Genomic DNA, 16,102 nt, shown 5'->3' on the forward strand with positions numbered 1-16,102 from the left:
ACCAAGTGGCTCCCAGGGGTTCTGACTCATTTCAGGGGTCTATATCTCACTTGAGATTGACCACAAGAACTTGGAAACACTAAGATTAGGTAGAGGACCTCAAGAGGTATTCATAATAAGCATTAGAGGGTACCTATGACCCCTGCAAGGGTTCAGTTAGCTCACGCGAACTTTGTCATATTTTAGCATTTCACAATGATATAGGGGTGAAAGGCGGACCATTATCTCTTTTATCTTTGAAGTGTGCATTAAACGGATACCAGGGCAGTGTAGGGGACCTATGGAGCTATTATTTCCCGGTCTCAAATTGGGGCTGTAGGGGTACCACCAAGTGGCTCCCAGGGGTTCTGACTCATTTCAGGGGTCTATATCTCACTTGAGATTGACCACAAGAACTTGGAAACACTAAGATTAGGTAGAGGACCTCAAGAGGTATTCATAATAAGCATTAGAGGGTACCTATGACCCCTGCAAGGGTTCAGTTAGCTCACGCGAACTTTGTCATATTTTAGCATTTCACAATGATATAGGGGTGAAAGGCGGACCATTATCTCTTTTATCTTTGAAGTGTGCATTAAACGGATACCAGGGCAGTGTAGGGGACCTATGGAGCTATTATTTCCCGGTCTCAAATTGGGGCTGTAGGGGTACCACCAAGTGGCTCCCAGGGGTTCTGACTCATTTCAGGGGTCTATATCTCACTTGAGATTGACCACAAGAACTTGGAAACACTAAGATTAGGTAGAGGACCTCAAGAGGTATTCATAATAAGCATTAGAGGGTACCTATGACCCCTGCAAGGGTTCAGTTAGCTCACGCGAACTTTGTCATATTTTAGCATTTCACAATGATATAGGGGTGAAAGGCGGACCATTATCTCTTTTATCTTTGAAGTGTGCATTAAACGGATACCAGGGCAGTGTAGGGGACCTATGGAGCTATTATTTCCCGGTCTCAAATTGGGGCTGTAGGGGTACCACCAAGTGGCTCCCAGGGGTTCTGACTCATTTCAGGGGTCTATATCTCACTTGAGATTGACCACAAGAACTTGGAAACACTAAGATTAGGTAGAGGACCTCAAGAGGTATTCATAATAAGCATTAGAGGGTACCTATGACCCCTGCAAGGGTTCAGTTAGCTCACGCGAACTTTGTCATATTTTAGCATTTCACAATGATATAGGGGTGAAAGGCGGACCATTATCTCTTTTATCTTTGAAGTGTGCATTAAACGGATACCAGGGCAGTGTAGGGGACCTATGGAGCTATTATTTCCCGGTCTCAAATTGGGGCTGTAGGGGTACCACCAAGTGGCTCCCAGGGGTTCTGACTCATTTCAGGGGTCTATATCTCACTTGAGATTGACCACAAGAACTTGGAAACACTAAGATTAGGTAGAGGACCTCAAGAGGTATTCATAATAAGCATTAGAGGGTACCTATGACCCCTGCAAGGGTTCAGTTAGCTCACGCGAACTTTGTCATATTTTAGCATTTCACAATGATATAGGGGTGAAAGGCGGACCATTATCTCTTTTATCTTTGAAGTGTGCATTAAACGGATACCAGGGCAGTGTAGGGGACCTATGGAGCTATTATTTCCCGGTCTCAAATTGGGGCTGTAGGGGTACCACCAAGTGGCTCCCAGGGGTTCTGACTCATTTCAGGGGTCTCTATCTCACTTGAGATTGACCACAAGAACTTGGAAACACTAAGATTAGGTAGAGGACCTCAAGAGGTATTCATAATAAGCATTAGAGGGTACCTATGACCCCTGCAAGGGTTCAGTTAGCTCACGCGAACTTTGTCATATTTTAGCATTTCACAATGATATAGGGGTGAAAGGCGGACCATTATCTCTTTTATCTTTGAAGTGTGCATTAAACGGATACCAGGGCAGTGTAGGGGACCTATGGAGCTATTATTTCCCGGTCTCAAATTGGGGCTGTAGGGGTACCACCAAGTGGCTCCCAGGGGTTCTGACTCATTTCAGGGGTCTATATCTCACTTGAGATTGACCACAAGAACTTGGAAACACTAAGATTAGGTAGAGGACCTCAAGAGGTATTCATAATAAGCATTAGAGGGTACCTATGACCCCTGCAAGGGTTCAGTTAGCTCACGCGAACTTTGTCATATTTTAGCATTTCACAATGATATAGGGGTGAAAGGCGGACCATTATCTCTTTTATCTTTGAAGTGTGCATTAAACGGATACCAGGGCAGTGTAGGGGACCTATGGAGCTATTATTTCCCGGTCTCAAATTGGGGCTGTAGGGGTACCACCAAGTGGCTCCCAGGGGTTCTGACTCATTTCAGGGGTCTATATCTCACTTGAGATTGACCACAAGAACTTGGAAACACTAAGATTAGGTAGAGGACCTCAAGAGGTATTCATAATAAGCATTAGAGGGTACCTATGACCCCTGCAAGGGTTCAGTTAGCTCACGCGAACTTTGTCATATTTTAGCATTTCACAATGATATAGGGGTGAAAGGCGGACCATTATCTCTTTTATCTTTGAAGTGTGCATTAAACGGATACCAGGGCAGTGTAGGGGACCTATGGAGCTATTATTTCCCGGTCTCAAATTGGGGCTGTAGGGGTACCACCAAGTGGCTCCCAGGGGTTCTGACTCATTTCAGGGGTCTATATCTCACTTGAGATTGACCACAAGAACTTGGAAACACTAAGATTAGGTAGAGGACCTCAAGAGGTATTCATAATAAGCATTAGAGGGTACCTATGACCCCTGCAAGGGATATAGGGGTGAAAGGCGGACCATTATCTCTTTTATCTTTGAAGTGTGCATTAAACGGATACCAGGGCAGTGTAGGGGACCTATGGAGCTATTATTTCCCGGTCTCAAATTGGGGCTGTAGGGGTACCACCAAGTGGCTCCCAGGGGTTCTGACTCATTTCAGGGGTCTATATCTCACTTGAGATTGACCACAAGAACTTGGAAACACTAAGATTAGGTAGAGGACCTCAAGAGGTATTCATAATAAGCATTAGAGGGTACCTATGACCCCTGCAAGGGTTCAGTTAGCTCACGCGAACTTTGTCATATTTTAGCATTTCACAATGATATAGGGGTGAAAGGCGGACCATTATCTCTTTTATCTTTGAAGTGTGCATTAAACGGATACCAGGGCAGTGTAGGGGACCTATGGAGCTATTATTTCCCGGTCTCAAATTGGGGCTGTAGGGGTACCACCAAGTGGCTCCCAGGGGTTCTGACTCATTTCAGGGGTCTATATCTCACTTGAGATTGACCACAAGAACTTGGAAACACTAAGATTAGGTAGAGGACCTCAAGAGGTATTCATAATAAGCATTAGAGGGTACCTATGACCCCTGCAAGGGTTCAGTTAGCTCACGCGAACTTTGTCATATTTTAGCATTTCACAATGATATAGGGGTGAAAGGCGGACCATTATCTCTTTTATCTTTGAAGTGTGCATTAAACGGATACCAGGGCAGTGTAGGGGACCTATGGAGCTATTATTTCCCGGTCTCAAATTGGGGCTGTAGGGGTACCACCAAGTGGCTCCCAGGGGTTCTGACTCATTTCAGGGGTCTATATCTCACTTGAGATTGACCACAAGAACTTGGAAACACTAAGATTAGGTAGAGGACCTCAAGAGGTATTCATAATAAGCATTAGAGGGTACCTATGACCCCTGCAAGGGTTCAGTTAGCTCACGCGAACTTTGTCATATTTTAGCATTTCACAATGATATAGGGGTGAAAGGCGGACCATTATCTCTTTTATCTTTGAAGTGTGCATTAAACGGATACCAGGGCAGTGTAGGGGACCTATGGAGCTATTATTTCCCGGTCTCAAATTGGGGCTGTAGGGGTACCACCAAGTGGCTCCCAGGGGTTCTGACTCATTTCAGGGGTCTATATCTCACTTGAGATTGACCACAAGAACTTGGAAACACTAAGATTAGGTAGAGGACCTCAAGAGGTATTCATAATAAGCATTAGAGGGTACCTATGACCCCTGCAAGGGTTCAGTTAGCTCACGCGAACTTTGTCATATTTTAGCATTTCACAATGATATAGGGGTGAAAGGCGGACCATTATCTCTTTTATCTTTGAAGTGTGCATTAAACGGATACCAGGGCAGTGTAGGGGACCTATGGAGCTATTATTTCCCGGTCTCAAATTGGGGCTGTAGGGGTACCACCAAGTGGCTCCCAGGGGTTCTGACTCATTTCAGGGGTCTATATCTCACTTGAGATTGACCACAAGAACTTGGAAACACTAAGATTAGGTAGAGGACCTCAAGAGGTATTCATAATAAGCATTAGAGGGTACCTATGACCCCTGCAAGGGATATAGGGGTGAAAGGCGGACCATTATCTCTTTTATCTTTGAAGTGTGCATTAAACGGATACCAGGGCAGTGTAGGGGACCTATGGAGCTATTATTTCCCGGTCTCAAATTGGGGCTGTAGGGGTACCACCAAGTGGCTCCCAGGGGTTCTGACTCATTTCAGGGGTCTATATCTCACTTGAGATTGACCACAAGAACTTGGAAACACTAAGATTAGGTAGAGGACCTCAAGAGGTATTCATAATAAGCATTAGAGGGTACCTATGACCCCTGCAAGGGTTCAGTTAGCTCACGCGAACTTTGTCATATTTTAGCATTTCACAATGATATAGGGGTGAAAGGCGGACCATTATCTCTTTTATCTTTGAAGTGTGCATTAAACGGATACCAGGGCAGTGTAGGGGACCTATGGAGCTATTATTTCCCGGTCTCAAATTGGGGCTGTAGGGGTACCACCAAGTGGCTCCCAGGGGTTCTGACTCATTTCAGGGGTCTATATCTCACTTGAGATTGACCACAAGAACTTGGAAACACTAAGATTAGGTAGAGGACCTCAAGAGGTATTCATAATAAGCATTAGAGGGTACCTATGACCCCTGCAAGGGTTCAGTTAGCTCACGCGAACTTTGTCATATTTTAGCATTTCACAATGATATAGGGGTGAAAGGCGGACCATTATCTCTTTTATCTTTGAAGTGTGCATTAAACGGATACCAGGGCAGTGTAGGGGACCTATGGAGCTATTATTTCCCGGTCTCAAATTGGGGCTGTAGGGGTACCACCAAGTGGCTCCCAGGGGTTCTGACTCATTTCAGGGGTCTATATCTCACTTGAGATTGACCACAAGAACTTGGAAACACTAAGATTAGGTAGAGGACCTCAAGAGGTATTCATAATAAGCATTAGAGGGTACCTATGACCCCTGCAAGGGTTCAGTTAGCTCACGCGAACTTTGTCATATTTTAGCATTTCACAATGATATAGGGGTGAAAGGCGGACCATTATCTCTTTTATCTTTGAAGTGTGCATTAAACGGATACCAGGGCAGTGTAGGGGACCTATGGAGCTATTATTTCCCGGTCTCAAATTGGGGCTGTAGGGGTACCACCAAGTGGCTCCCAGGGGTTCTGACTCATTTCAGGGGTCTATATCTCACTTGAGATTGACCACAAGAACTTGGAAACACTAAGATTAGGTAGAGGACCTCAAGAGGTATTCATAATAAGCATTAGAGGGTACCTATGACCCCTGCAAGGGTTCAGTTAGCTCACGCGAACTTTGTCATATTTTAGCATTTCACAATGATATAGGGGTGAAAGGCGGACCATTATCTCTTTTATCTTTGAAGTGTGCATTAAACGGATACCAGGGCAGTGTAGGGGACCTATGGAGCTATTATTTCCCGGTCTCAAATTGGGGCTGTAGGGGTACCACCAAGTGGCTCCCAGGGGTTCTGACTCATTTCAGGGGTCTATATCTCACTTGAGATTGACCACAAGAACTTGGAAACACTAAGATTAGGTAGAGGACCTCAAGAGGTATTCATAATAAGCATTAGAGGGTACCTATGACCCCTGCAAGGGTTCAGTTAGCTCACGCGAACTTTGTCATATTTTAGCATTTCACAATGATATAGGGGTGAAAGGCGGACCATTATCTCTTTTATCTTTGAAGTGTGCATTAAACGGATACCAGGGCAGTGTAGGGGACCTATGGAGCTATTATTTCCCGGTCTCAAATTGGGGCTGTAGGGGTACCACCAAGTGGCTCCCAGGGGTTCTGACTCATTTCAGGGGTCTATATCTCACTTGAGATTGACCACAAGAACTTGGAAACACTAAGATTAGGTAGAGGACCTCAAGAGGTATTCATAATAAGCATTAGAGGGTACCTATGACCCCTGCAAGGGTTCAGTTAGCTCACGCGAACTTTGTCATATTTTAGCATTTCACAATGATATAGGGGTGAAAGGCGGACCATTATCTCTTTTATCTTTGAAGTGTGCATTAAACGGATACCAGGGCAGTGTAGGGGACCTATGGAGCTATTATTTCCCGGTCTCAAATTGGGGCTGTAGGGGTACCACCAAGTGGCTCCCAGGGGTTCTGACTCATTTCAGGGGTCTCTATCTCACTTGAGATTGACCACAAGAACTTGGAAACACTAAGATTAGGTAGAGGACCTCAAGAGGTATTCATAATAAGCATTAGAGGGTACCTATGACCCCTGCAAGGGTTCAGTTAGCTCACGCGAACTTTGTCATATTTTAGCATTTCACAATGATATAGGGGTGAAAGGCGGACCATTATCTCTTTTATCTTTGAAGTGTGCATTAAACGGATACCAGGGCAGTGTAGGGGACCTATGGAGCTATTATTTCCCGGTCTCAAATTGGGGCTGTAGGGGTACCACCAAGTGGCTCCCAGGGGTTCTGACTCATTTCAGGGGTCTATATCTCACTTGAGATTGACCACAAGAACTTGGAAACACTAAGATTAGGTAGAGGACCTCAAGAGGTATTCATAATAAGCATTAGAGGGTACCTATGACCCCTGCAAGGGTTCAGTTAGCTCACGCGAACTTTGTCATATTTTAGCATTTCACAATGATATAGGGGTGAAAGGCGGACCATTATCTCTTTTATCTTTGAAGTGTGCATTAAACGGATACCAGGGCAGTGTAGGGGACCTATGGAGCTATTATTTCCCGGTCTCAAATTGGGGCTGTAGGGGTACCACCAAGTGGCTCCCAGGGGTTCTGACTCATTTCAGGGGTCTATATCTCACTTGAGATTGACCACAAGAACTTGGAAACACTAAGATTAGGTAGAGGACCTCAAGAGGTATTCATAATAAGCATTAGAGGGTACCTATGACCCCTGCAAGGGTTCAGTTAGCTCACGCGAACTTTGTCATATTTTAGCATTTCACAATGATATAGGGGTGAAAGGCGGACCATTATCTCTTTTATCTTTGAAGTGTGCATTAAACGGATACCAGGGCAGTGTAGGGGACCTATGGAGCTATTATTTCCCGGTCTCAAATTGGGGCTGTAGGGGTACCACCAAGTGGCTCCCAGGGGTTCTGACTCATTTCAGGGGTCTATATCTCACTTGAGATTGACCACAAGAACTTGGAAACACTAAGATTAGGTAGAGGACCTCAAGAGGTATTCATAATAAGCATTAGAGGGTACCTATGACCCCTGCAAGGGTTCAGTTAGCTCACGCGAACTTTGTCATATTTTAGCATTTCACAATGATATAGGGGTGAAAGGCGGACCATTATCTCTTTTATCTTTGAAGTGTGCATTAAACGGATACTAGGGCAGTGTAGGGGACCTATGGAGCTATTATTTCCCGGTCTCAAATTGGGGCTGTAGGGGTACCACCAAGTGGCTCCCAGGGGTTCTGACTCATTTCAGGGGTCTATATCTCACTTGAGATTGACCACAAGAACTTGGAAACACTAAGATTAGGTAGAGGACCTCAAGAGGTATTCATAATAAGCATTAGAGGGTACCTATGACCCCTGCAAGGGTTCAGTTAGCTCACGCGAACTTTGTCATATTTTAGCATTTCACAATGATATAGGGGTGAAAGGCGGACCATTATCTCTTTTATCTTTGAAGTGTGCATTAAACGGATACCAGGGCAGTGTAGGGGACCTATGGAGCTATTATTTCCCGGTCTCAAATTGGGGCTGTAGGGGTACCACCAAGTGGCTCCCAGGGGTTCTGACTCATTTCAGGGGTCTATATCTCACTTGAGATTGACCACAAGAACTTGGAAACACTAAGATTAGGTAGAGGACCTCAAGAGGTATTCATAATAAGCATTAGAGGGTACCTATGACCCCTGCAAGGGTTCAGTTAGCTCACGCGAACTTTGTCATATTTTAGCATTTCACAATGATATAGGGGTGAAAGGCGGACCATTATCTCTTTTATCTTTGAAGTGTGCATTAAACGGATACCAGGGCAGTGTAGGGGACCTATGGAGCTATTATTTCCCGGTCTCAAATTGGGGCTGTAGGGGTACCACCAAGTGGCTCCCAGGGGTTCTGACTCATTTCAGGGGTCTATATCTCACTTGAGATTGACCACAAGAACTTGGAAACACTAAGATTAGGTAGAGGACCTCAAGAGGTATTCATAATAAGCATTAGAGGGTACCTATGACCCCTGCAAGGGTTCAGTTAGCTCACGCGAACTTTGTCATATTTTAGCATTTCACAATGATATAGGGGTGAAAGGCGGACCATTATCGCTTTTATCTTTGAAGTGTGCATTAAACGGATACCAGGGCAGTGTAGGGGACCTATGGGGCTATTATTTCCCGGTCTCAAATTTGGGCTGTAGGGGTACCACCAAGTGGCTCCCAGGGGTTCTGGCTCATTTCAGAGGTTTATATGTCACTTGAGATTGGCCACAGGAACTTGCAAACACTTGGATTAAGGCCCTCTATCTAATTCCAGTGTTATCAAGTTCTTGTGGTCCATCTCAAGTGAGATATAAACCCCTGAAATGAGCTAGAACCCCTGGGAGCCACTTGGTGGTACCCCTACAGCCCAAATCTGAGACCGGGAAATATTAGCCCCATATGCCCCCTACACTACCCTGTTATTCGTTTGATGCACACTTCAAAGATAAGGAAGATAATGGGCCACTTTTAACCCCTATATCATTGTGAAATGCTAAAATATGACAAAGTTCGGGTGAGCTAACCGAACCCTTGTAGGGGTCATAGGTGCCCTCTAACGCTTATTATGAATACCTCCTGAGGTCCTCTACTTAATCCAAGTGTTTGCAAGTTCCTGTGGCCAATCTCAAGTGAGATATAAATCCCTGAAATGAGCCAGAACTCCTGGGAGCCACTTGGTGGTACCCCTACAGCCCAAATCTGAGACCGGGGAATATTAGCCCCATATGCCCCCTACACTACCCTGTTATTCGTTGGATGCACACTTCAAAGATAAGGAAGATAATGGGCAACTTTTAACCCCTATATCATTGTGAAATGCTAAAATATGACAAAGTTCGGGTGAGCTAACCGAACCCTTGTAGGGGTCATAGGTGCCCTCTAACGCTTATTATGAATACCTCCTGATGCCCTCTACTTAATCCAAGTGTTTGCAAGTTCCTGTGGCCAATCTCAAGTGAGATATAAATCCCTGAAATGAGCCAGAACCCCTGGGAGCCACTTGGTGGTACCCCTACAGCCCAAATCTGAGACCGGGAAATATTAGCCCCATATGCCCCCTACACTACCCTGTTATTCGTTTGATGCACACTTCAAAGATAAGGAAGATAATGGGCCACTTTTAACCCCTATATCATTGTGAAATGCTAAAATATGACAAAGTTCGGGTGAGCTAACCGAACCCTTGTAGGGGTCATAGGTGCCCTCTAACGCTTATTATGAATACCTCCTGATGTCCTCTACTTAATCCAAGTGTTTGCAAGTTCCTGTGGCCAATCTCAAGTGAGATATAAATCCCTGAAATGAGCCAGAACCCCTGGGAGCCACTTGGTGGTACCCCTACAGCCCAAATCTGAGACCGGGAAATATTAGCCCCATATGCCCCCTACACTACCCTGTTATTCGTTTGATGCACACTTCAAAGATAAGGAAGATAATGGGCCACTTTTAACCCCTATATCATTGTGAAATGCTAAAATATGACAAAGTTCGGGTGAGCTAAACCGAACCCTTGTAGGGGTCATAGGTGCCCTCTAACGCTTATTATGAATACCTCCTGATGTCCTCTACTTAATCCAAGTGTTTGCAAGTTCCTGTGGCCAATCTCAAGTGAGATATAAATCCCTGAAATGAGCCAGAACCCCTGGGAGCCACTTGGTGGTACCCCTACAGCCCAAATCTGAGACCGGGGAATATTAGCCCCATATGCCCCCTACACTACCCTGTTATTCGTTGGATGCACACTTCAAAGATAAGGAAGATAATGGGCAACTTTTAACCCCTATATCATTGTGAAATGCTAAAATATGACAAAGTTCGGGTGAGCTAACCGAACCCTTGTAGGGGTCATAGGTGCCCTCTAACGCTTATTATGAATACCTCCTGATGCCCTCTACTTAATCCAAGTGTTTGCAAGTTCCTGTGGCCAATCTCAAGTGAGATATAAATCCCTGAAATGAGCCAGAACCCCTGGGAGCCACTTGGTGGTACCCCTACAGCCCAAATCTGAGACCGGGAAATATTAGCCCCATATGCCCCCTACACTACCCTGTTATTCGTTTGATGCACACTTCAAAGATAAGGAAGATAATGGGCCACTTTTAACCCCTATATCATTGTGAAATGCTAAAATATGACAAAGTTCGGGTGAGCTAACCGAACCCTTGTAGGGGTCATAGGTGCCCTCTAACGCTTATTATGAATACCTCCTGATGTCCTCTACTTAATCCAAGTGTTTGCAAGTTCCTGTGGCCAATCTCAAGTGAGATATAAATCCCTGAAATGAGCCAGAACCCCTGGGAGCCACTTGGTGGTACCCCTACAGCCCAAATCTGAGACCGGGAAATATTAGCCCCATATGCCCCCTACACTACCCTGTTATTCGTTTGATGCACACTTCAAAGATAAGGAAGATAATGGGCCACTTTTAACCCCTATATCATTGTGAAATGCTAAAATATGACAAAGTTCGGGTGAGCTAAACCGAACCCTTGTAGGGGTCATAGGTGCCCTCTAACGCTTATTATGAATACCTCCTGATGTCCTCTACTTAATCCAAGTGTTTGCAAGTTCCTGTGGCCAATCTCAAGTGAGATATAAATCCCTGAAATGAGCCAGAACCCCTGGGAGCCACTTGGTGGTACCCCTACAGCCCAAATCTGAGACCGGGGAATATTAGCCCCATATGCCCCCTACACTACCCTGTTATTCGTTTGATGCACACTTCAAAGATAAGGAAGATAATGGGCCACTTTTAACCCCTATATCATTGTGAAATGCTAAAATATGACAAAGTTCGGGTGAGCTAAACCGAACCCTTGTAGGGGTCATAGGTGCCCTCTAACGCTTATTATGAATACCTCCTGATGTCCTCTACTTAATCCAAGTGTTTGCAAGTTCCTGTGGCCAATATCAAGTGAGATATAAATCCCTGAAATGAGCCAGAACCCCTGGGAGCCACTTGGTGGTACCCCTACAGCCCAAATCTGAGACCGGGAAATATTAGCCCCATATGCCCCCTACATTACCCTGTTATTCGTTTGATGCACACTTCAAAGATAAGGAAGATAATGGGCCACTTTTAACCCCTATATCATTGTGAAATGCTAAAATATGACAAAGTTCGGGTGAGCTAACCGAACCCTTTTCATTGTCAATGTTGTATTCGAAGGTTCACGTCAAAACATGGCCGATACAAAATTATCCCAATTTCACCTGATGATTTTCGCTGTTTTTGACTGCGACATATAATAATTTACTCATGAGAATAAAACAACAATGCTGGGTGTTCTACTGTCTCATATTCGTAATAATACGATGTCTTTTTAATTTTTGATTGATGTTGTTTCCGGGGGAGTAAAAAAGCCTGAGGATAAATTTTTAAACACGCACATGTTCAATGTCGATGTAAACAAATTATCTTGCCACACTGAGTTGGCTTTGAGTTTTTATTGTATTTGTATCGTTTTATGCCTTTTAATTTACTTTAATTTATCATTTCTTTTATATCACAATACGCTTGCATATCACTCAATACGATGCCTATAGTTTTTCTATTTGTATCAATAAGTCTACACTTAGGATAACATTATTTTCATAACTTATGACCCGTATAGACGTATTTCATTTCTATCCAACATAGAAGCATTTATAACTCTTATCCAGGCGAGCTTTACTGCTTTGGAAGTCGGCAATGCTCGTACAAATTATTGAGCATTAATCATTTTGATATTAATTAAAATATGTCGATAATTAGGTGAAATATAATTTTTCTGTTCGAGTACTCTCAGTCCTTTGATGAATTTCCTTATTGGCTGCTAGCTTCTACGGGCTTAGTGGCTGCTGTTAGTGGCTGCTAGCTTCAGCCTGGTTTTTAATTGCCGTAGGCGTCAGTCTAAATAATGCATATCTTTCTGCGTGGTCTTACTCTAGACATTCCAAGATTTGAAAGTCTCATGCATTATTGCACACAGGGATCGAATTTGTTGCCAGAAAGTCCTATCAAAACACAATTTTTTTACATCCTCGATTTAAAAGCTTTGCAAGCAAGCAATATTCACATTTAAGACAAAAAGTCAAAATCAGAGTTATTAATTTTGTGGGCAAATAATGATTTGACTAGTTTAAAGTAAATGATTGAGAATTAAGCATGTATATGTACACCATAGAGAGAAAAACATGAATGAATTTGCAGATTTAAAAATTCTTTTTTTGTAAATTTCATATATTCAGATCTAAAGTATACACTATGAAAAAAAACAACATAGCTATATCCAGAGGCCTACGGGCTACATCGCTCATCAAAGCAACAATGTCCAGCTTTGATTAAAATAGCTAACAAACTTTACTTTATCAATCACAATGTTTGAGAGAATAATTTTCTACTTTTTTTTTTACGGCCATATACATCCCAAAGTTGAACTTTGCACCCCTTCTGGTCTCAAATATTGCTCCACGCGTCACATATTTTACTCCTTTGATACAATACGCATCCATTCTGGGTCCTAGAATCATGTCCCTGCCAGAATCCAGTCCAGGGGGGGGGGGGGGGGGGGTGAGGGGCGTGGTCACGGTTTGTACAATAACAATTTCGAATATTCACATATAAAAATGCTTTCTTGTAAAATGAATACTGGCAGTTTAAGAATGATACAGTGTTTCTTGGTGATCGTTCACCCACCTTATTGTCTATTTCTTTTTATTATCTCAGCCTTAACGAAGAGTTCATTTTAGTGTTAATTAAAATAATATCTAATATCCCTTCACTTACAATTGATTTGTGCAGTGTTTGGTTAAAAATCGATCAAAGATTATTGACAAGTCAAAAAAATTAGAAAAGCATAAACAAGCGGACGGAAAAGACAGTTAACGCCGCCGTGGTCAGAAAAGCTCACTTTAACCTTTGCAATTGATTCCGGTGAGCTAAAAAAAACCGTTGATAACTTTGATTTCGCGAGACCTTTTTATTCGGGATACAATTTGCACGAACCGCTCAATAAAAACAAAAAAGTGAATATATTGCAAAGAACTGCATTCGGAAACCTATAAATAATCGTACCAAACAGTTAAGATAAGTAATATCACCATAAATTAGTCAACAAGCCTACTTACCTTTACAACAAGCACCTTACCCTACACTAGTCACAGTGGACAAAAACAGTAGTTTGCTCTAAAGACCACAGTTGGGTGTTTGATTTCTTCATTGCTAAGAAAACGACCGAACTTCCGAACTTTGGCCTTTTCATGTAAATAAGACCAACTAAGAAATACATCAGCCAATTTTGATCTATGTATTTTCAAAGTGTAAACACAGTGTTTCCTGATACAGTCAATCCATTGTTTATCAACCGTTTATCAGTTGCAATTAACCACATTTGATCTCAAAGTCGACTCATTTTTCATATTGAATATCAGTTTTTAACAGATTTATGACATTTACCATCGTAGTATCTTGCGTGACCCTGGAAGTGGTTTTATGACCTTGGGTTTTTTGATCTGTTATTTTTTTTCTAATTTCAAATATTGTTGTTTCTACCTTTTATGTTTGACCACAAGATAAAAACAGCATAAGACTTGAGGCCAATGTTTTCGGAGTAATCTAATTTTTCTTTTTTCATTCTGTTTTCACATTTTTTAACCAGCCTTTTCTTATCTTGTGTTTTGTCTGTTTTGCCATAGGTTAGAATTACTTGGAAGTTAATGTCAAACATGAAAAACATAACCACCCACAAAATGCACAGAAAACGGGCACCCCTCTACAATTTACAACGATGACTATTGGAGAGTAGATTTGTTTTGGTGGTGCCACTTGTGGTTGGTCATGAAAACACAACAGGATCCTGTTCCTCGACTACGGGACTGACCCAGACATAGAGAGTGTTCAGGCGGATTGTTTTGCGTTTACATTAATAAGTTTTTCATTACATGCACAACGTTACCATAAATCAATAAACAAAGCTTTGACTGAAATTGGCACCATGCATGAACTGTAGAAGCCCTACCGGCAGATTTTATGAGGCGCGTCATTGGACCTCTGGTCTTCGTTATGTATAAACCTTGCAACCACCAAATTGTTCATGGGCCTATAAATGCAACTGCAAATCATGGAAATTAAAAAAGAAAAAAGAAAAAAGTAAGATGTGTACAGTTTAATGAATATTTATGATTTATAAACAGAAATTGTTCTGCTAGCTTTTTTTTTTACCTTGATGTGCATCATTGGTTACAGTATGCCAGCAGAGCAATTTCAGTATAAAAACGATATTCACTACAAACGTTAATTGAATTAATTCGTAGAAGAAAATTGCATAATTGAAGTAACTGCATTCTCAGACTTGTGGGTGTAAGCAGAGCGTAACCAAACATTGTACACGTGGATATTACGTGAGCATGAAATAAAAATAAAATTTGATGCGCATGTTGATATTTTCAATAGCCAGGCTGGTAAAATACATGTAGTCCGATTGGAATTTTGCCCGTATAACGATCAGGCCGAACTTTTATTTAGAGTTGGACTGCATCTTGTATGACAGTGTTCACAACTCTGTCTCGTTCATACAGTGCCTGAACAGCTTGTTCCCGGTTACTGCAGTAGTCAAAGACACTACCAGCATCCACACCAGTCAAATAAACAAGAGGCCCATGGGTCTCATTGCTCACCTGACAAATAATATCCAACTCAACTCTGCTGACACAACTACCTTATATAAAAAACAATCCATAAAAAGCGTACGTAACTTTTTTGTTAAATACAAAAATGCATTGTAAAAGGGGGCAAACTACTGTATGCGGGCACACTTTGCTCTCTCTCTCTCCTGCAAAACTACATTTAGTTTTACCTTTGTCATTAGAGCTGATAAGGACATGGTATGATTGAACGTCTTAATGTTTAACACTAGCCAACTTTAATATAAATTTCACCATTTCACAATCCAAACTCCACCCCAATCACACCTTTTATTGCAACCTCTTTTAACCCCAACTTTTAAAGTAGAAATGAAAACAAACTTTAACAAAATTCAATTAGCTAGTATCTTATCACAAATTAAGCCCCCCTTTCCTTCAGTATAATGTTTTCTTTTAACTGTTAATAAATATTGAAACCCCCGCCCCTTAATCTCCAAAGATTATGGTAACTAAACTTGAAAAAAAATCCATTTTGGCTTGCCTCTATGCTTCTTTGTCAATCATACAAATTAAAGCTTTCCTTTTTTAGTAGAACTTGTTGGTACAACCCCATGTTTTGGAAACCCCTTACTTACCAAAAAGGTCATGGTGAAAACATAATTATCAGCACTCATCTACAATAATTTCAACATTCCCTGCCTCCATATTCCAAGGGAAACTATTTATTGGGATATTTTTTTATCTATTACAGGACCCTCACTGTGGTTCCTCCTGTAACGTAGGGTCATATTTGAACAAACTTCAATCTATCATACAAAAAGAGACTTTTATAAAACTTTTGATATTAGTGGCTATTTAATTATGAAAAGATTTTAAAATTTTCATTAATATATCTGATGAGGTGGGTCTAATCCTTCATTTGTCTGAACAAACTT

This window comes from Magallana gigas, chromosome 6 (genome assembly GCF_963853765.1).
Source record: "Magallana gigas chromosome 6, xbMagGiga1.1, whole genome shotgun sequence".
Classification (NCBI taxonomy): Eukaryota; Metazoa; Mollusca; class Bivalvia; order Ostreida; family Ostreidae; genus Magallana; species Magallana gigas.